The sequence below is a fragment of the Rutidosis leptorrhynchoides genome, chromosome 8 (genome assembly GCF_046630445.1).
Source record: "Rutidosis leptorrhynchoides isolate AG116_Rl617_1_P2 chromosome 8, CSIRO_AGI_Rlap_v1, whole genome shotgun sequence".
NCBI lineage: Eukaryota > Viridiplantae > Streptophyta > Magnoliopsida > Asterales > Asteraceae > Rutidosis > Rutidosis leptorrhynchoides.
Window position 1 is genome coordinate 163,123,271 of NC_092340.1, and position 6,778 is coordinate 163,130,048.

A 6,778-nucleotide genomic window follows, 5' to 3' on the forward strand; every position below is an offset into this window, starting at 1 on the left:
AATAAAGTAGGCTCTCGATTAAACAAGGCAGTCCACAACTCCTTTTAAAACATGAATGGCCCAACTTATACGTGGCTGTTTGGATTTTCTACAGTATATAAAAATAATAATACGGATAAGGCAAGTTGCAGCCATATGTAACTGCCCACTCCCCTTTGTTTTAATATTCAAGCACAATATGTCATGTAGGGTTGGAAACTTTATGTCTGTCGGCCACAAAGACAAAGAGGAAAAGAAAATGTGCAATTATTAACCTTATTTTTTTAATCCCTTTGGTGGAGTTGATTTGCTGGAAGAAAAAAATACCGCATGTTTTCATCAATCTTCTTGTGGTTTCGCTCAACAGAAAATGAATAAATAATTGGTTCGGTTTATATGATGGTTCTTTGGTGTTCAAATAGAATGAAAGTGGTGAAGACTTCTATAATTTATTAAGGAAGAAAATGATCTTACCAAGTTGTGGTGCGAAATGAAGAAACGAAAAATATGAAGAACGAAGACCGACTTGACAGATGATAGATGATGAACGAATCAGATTGGATATAAAATCATCAATTGTTGAATGGTATGTGGTTACAACGATGTGGCAAGGATACAGGTGCGTGTCAGGTAACTACACATTGAGTGTGGTGTATGGTTGTCTATGGTTGTGGTGTTCACGAGGTTATGTAGGTGAGTAGTAGGAACTGGTGGTTGTGGACTTTCGGACTGGTTAGCCCAACAGAAGACGTACATGGTTTTTATGGTGTTTTGAGATGAGTCATAAATAAAACAGAAAGTGTTGTGGTGATAGAATTTTGATCTCGAACATAAAAGATGGTGGTTCTCCGGTGATGTACGAGTGTGGATTTGTTGTATCAATAAGGAACAAGATACGAGAAGTACTTAGGTCCGAATGTTTGAAGAAGTTTGATGGTGCCTCATGATGTTGTATTGGTTTGGTTATTCATAGTGTTTTACGAAGGAGAGGGAGAGAGATTAGAGAGAAAGTGAGTTGTGTTCTTCAATTTACGTTTTGTTTTGTGTCTATTTTGTTGTTTTAAGCTATAATTGTATTAGATGGTATAGTGTCTATCAGATAATATTCCAGCTAGTCTGACTTAATTGAGCTTGTTTTGTAGTTAAATAAAATCGACCAGAATCAATCGATCGTACAGAAAATGGAATAAAAAATAAAAAGAGAAAAAGATTTGTAACAGATTTTGTAACACTTTTAAAGATAGAAAAAAAATTGATAAAGCATGATAGCGATAAGAAACAACTTTGTACGATTTCCTGCTATATGAATTATATTCCATTAATAATTTAATAATTAAATAATATATTAATAATAATACTAATAATAATAATAATAATAATTTTATTAATAATAATAATAACTATTAAATAATAATAATACTGATAATAAATTAATGATAATATTCATGGTAATATTAATATTAATAACAACATTGATAATATGATTAATAATAAAATACTAATACTAATATTAACAATAATAGAATTTATAATATTAAAAATAATTTTATCATGATAATAAGAATATGAGTAATTATAAAAATGATATTAATAATATTATTAATGATAACCATAACAAATTGTATTATTTTTATTATAGCAGTACTGATAACTTTAATAATAATAATGATGATAATGATATTATTAATGATACTAATAATAATACTAATTACAATAATATTAGTAATAATAATATAATAATTTATTCATTTTCATAATAATATTAATAATACTAATATAGATGTTAATATTGAAGGTAATAATAATAATATTACTATAACTATTATAGTTTACATATTATTCAATTTATTATATTAGATATTAACATTGCATGTTATTAATTATATGATATATAATAATAATAGTAATAATTCTTAATGATAATCTTTATTAATAATTATTCTTAATTCAATTGATTAAATTTTATTATTTCTAATTATTATATTTATTTATATTTATATATGTATACAACTTTACATATTTATTTACAAATAATTGTTCGTGAATCGTCGGGAACGGTCAAGGTCAAATGTATTCATAAAAAAATAGTTCAAAAATTCCGAGACTCAACATTACAGACTCTGCTCATCGTGTCAAGATTATATAAAGATTAAGTTTAAATTTGGTCGAAAATTCTCGGGTCATCACAGTACCTACCCGTTAAAGAAATTTCGTCCCGAAATTTGAGTGAGGTCGTCATGGCTAACAATAAAAATTGTTTTCATGACGAATATGAGTTGATGAATAGTGTTTTATCATTATTGATTAATATAGATAAAACGATTCGATCATGTGAAGCGTACGAGTGAAGCCATCACAAAATAGTGAAATGAGAAGACAAGTTTCATCATAACTTTTGACTAGTCATGGTTAAATTTAGAAAATAAGGTGCGTCTTAACTTTTAACGTTGTCTTGGTTGAATTCCGGAATTCAAGGGATTAAAGAAAATCTTCAAAATCTAAAAGATCTGGTTCTTCGAGATTTAAGGAAATTCGGATCTCTTTAATTAAATGCGATGATCTGCCTCGATTGCTCGGTCCGGTATTTCCACTATAAATGAACTTCTTCTGTTCCATTACTTTCCATTCCTATACTTTCTTTCTTAGTTCATACATCCAAAAGATTATGAAAATGCTTAATCCAGTTCTAATCCTTGTCCTTATCTTTACTATCACAACAATCATTCTCCTTTTCCAACTTCCACCGGAGGAATATGTTTTCTTCTACTTTGCCCGTGGGGTTATAGTGTTTTTAATTCTCCCGTGTCTTTATGTTGTGATAAAAATTGACATACACGGTTTGTAATTTCGGTGTTGTTGTTGGGCTTTATATTTTCCCCTATGTATTAGAGCTTCATACTTTTGTTTTCTCTTCCCGACTTTAAGTCAAGCGAATAATGGTCCAGAATTCGTAGATATAGAGTTTCGAATGATTATAATGTTCTAAGCAGGAAGGAACGTGATAGCACGATTTGATTTTCAAATTTATCAACATCACGGAAGATAGAACCATCAAGATTACATTTTCTTGATATGTTCAGAAATTAAGTAGAATGATAGAGTTATGTAACATGGCACATGATGACGTTATAATCTGTGAATCATCATGTTCCGTTAGAACTCAGCATGACTTACTGTAATATAATCACGTTGGCCAAGCGCCATTATATTATACTAACTCATGCTTCAATTCCCTACACTTCTCCAGAATTCATTCCTAATTTATACTTAGATTTTACAGAAGTTTCCAATATAATAGAATACAGAAAGCACGAAGAGGTAGATAATTTCGGACAAGAATATTTATGAAAATATCCTCAGAAATATCGAAGATATTTATGATGATATTTTGGAATTTCAAAGTTAGAAGGTTGATGAAGAAAAAAAAATAAAAATTTTCGCAAGATTTTAACATGACTTCGGAACAAGATATTCTCTAAAGATTTCGGCGCATCCAGAATTACCTGGATTCCTTGAATATAGGGTTTGGTCCTTATATTTATCCTTGGTCTCCTTCATGGCTAGCTCAATTCCATTTTTCAGTATCAAATTTTCTATCGAGCGTTCCCAACACTCCATACTTTTTCATCAAACTCTTGACCATTTAGGCCATCTACAATTTTACTGTTTCATCTGCATTTAATGCAGCCATATCTGAATCGCCAGTTATCAATCCGAGGTGTTTTCAGGAGAATTTTGTTTTTAGATGATTAAACGCTGATGGTACTATAGTGGAATATAGAAGGTTCTCTGGTAACAATAAATGAGCAAGCATATATATCAAGGTTATACTAAGGTTGTTTTAATTGAAAAGTCGAAGTTGTCTTGTTGGAGCTGTGACAAAATTGGCTATTTTGAAAAAGAATTTCAATATTATTTTCGGTAATAACAATGCCAAAGAAGCTCGCACAGATACGTGTTAAACGTTTACTCAGGTTTCGAGTGTTTTTATGTGCATAACTATCTGCATCAATCTTTTCTTCCGTAGATGAAGTGCGGTTGGTTCATCCTCTCAATTTAGGTGTTTTCAAGAATTATGAAAGGTTTGAATGTAGATTGAAATCGTCAAGACACAAATGAAGTTTAAGATGAAATCAAGTGGCAAACTTGGAGAATTGTTTAGTTTCATATGTTATAGTCAATATTTTAATTCATTTTAATTGTCCAATGTTAGTAGTCCACAGTTGATAGTCCACAGTTTGCAATTCAATAATTCATATATAGTTTAATATATAATATTCGAATTAATTAATACGTATCGTGACCCGTATTCGTCTTAGACTCGATCACAACTCAAACTATATATATTATTGTAGAATCAACCTCAACCCTGTATAGCTAACTCTTGCATTACTGCATATAGAGTGTCTATGGTTATTCTAAATAATATATATAGATGCGTCGATATGATATGTCAAAACCTTGTATATGTGTGCCGATATTTAAAGTGCGTAAAATAAATAACAGAAATTAAATGACGATAAATAAAATTGCGAGAATTAAAACTGCGATAAATAAAATGCGATAAACAAAAGGTAATACAGAATTAACAGTTAGCTAGGAACAGTTAGCGTGGATTCTTAATAAAATTTCTCATAGTTAATTTGTTTGTTTCTAATAAATTTTTATTTTGTCAAATGTTTTCTTCATTATGCCACTTGTTGGATTCTAATAAATCAAAATCTAAATATGAAATTGGATAAATATGGTTATTCTATGGTGAACGGATTAGTATAACGATGGGTGTAAGTAGGATAGTAAATGACTGTTGAATTAGATTTGAAAGAATGTACAGTATAACTTATTAAAGTGAAATCTAAATATTCCTCGGGTATTACCTACCCGTTAAAAATATTTTCACCATTAACAGTTTGTACACATGAATTTTTAATTACAATCTTTATGAAAACATATATACATATATATTTTCTTCAGATGTAATCATGGATTTAATGAGTTAACATGATATTAAACTCATCTAATTTACGGCTAGAACTAGAGTACATAATCTCTAAAACATTTAGAGATTACATATTCATCATGTCGTACGAAGATAAATTTTGTAGAACGTCATATAGAACAATGATTATGCTCGAGGTACAGAATGAGATGTTGAGACATGGATTGTTGAAACTTGGGTTGTTGGTAGTACTGGTGCTGTTACTGATGGTACTGTTAGTGCCGGTGTTGTTGCTGAAGCTGGTACATTTTTGCACCATATTTTCCAATGCTATAACTCGGGCGCAAAGCTCGTTGACTTATTACTCCGGGATGATTGTCGGTTCGGACGAGCGGATGAATATGGTTTAGGTTTTTTTAGATAGAATATAATCGTGGCGAGATATTCGGGAAATGAGGGTGAAAATGGTGTTTCGGACTGGTTTGCTGATAAGTGCTTCAGGTTCATTGCCAAGAGGTATATTCGGTTGGTGAAAAGGATCGTCTTCTTCGCGTCTCCATTGATTAAGTCGACTACGAACTCATCAAATCAATTATGGATGGATGATTGGTTAATTCATTCTGGTAACACTACTTTCGGAGCTTAGGTGAAATTCCATATCGGAATAACTGTCGGAATTCGAGGAATTCGAACTGGTTGAGGGATTCATCTCGTACGATCAGATGAAGGATTTTTTTTTTAATAAATAGATTATAGGATGTAAATTAGTACCCCGCAATACATAATTTTCATATGCATATATACTACTAAAATCCCATAAGTTACGGAGGAATCTACGGAAGCTGTCAAGCAAAGGTAACAATAACAGATACGCTAAGATATGAATTTATCTATACACTGTCTATGCAATAGAGGCAGTAAGACATGTCTAGACTAAGAATGATAAGCAGGTAATTTCCTAAGGATGATAAGCAGACGATTTCTGACAAAATTGATAAGCAAAACTTTTGACATGCAGATACGGTCGAAGTCCAGACTTACTAATGCATCCTAACGACTATCAGTTAGACACACTAATGCAAGACCTGGTTCACTAAGACCACCGCTCTGATACCAACTGAAAGGACCCATCCTAATCCATCCGGACGAAGTCCATATTGATTATAAACGATTCACAACAGTTGATTACATCGCGAGGTATTTGACCTCTATATGATACATTTTACAAACATTGCATTCGTTTTTGAAAAGACAAACTTTCATTACAACGAAAGTTGACGGCATGCATACCATTTTATAATATATCTAATTATAACTGATTTAATAATAATCTTGATGATCTCAACGAATCGAATGCAACGCCTTTTGAAATATGTCATGAATGACTCTAAGTAATATCTTTAAAATGAGCAATTACACAGCGGAAGATTTCTTTCGTACCTGAGAATAAACATGCTTTCAAGTGTCAACCAAAAGGTTGGTGAGTTCATTAGTTTAACATAAATAATCATTTCATAATTTTAATAGACCACAAGATTTCATATTTCCATTTCTCATAAACATACGTCCCATGCATAGAGACAAAAATATCATTCATATGGATTGAACACCTGGTAACCGATATTAACAATATGCATATAAGAATATCCCCATCATTCCGGGATCCTCCTTCGGACATAATATAAATTTCGAAGTACTAAAGAATCCGGTACTTTGGGTGGGGCTTGTTGGGCCCGATAGATCTATCTTTAGAGTTCGCGTCAATTAGGGTGTCTGTTCCCTAATTCTTAGATTACCAGACTATATAAAAAGGGGCATATTCGATTTCGATAATTCAACCATATAATGTAGTTTTGATTT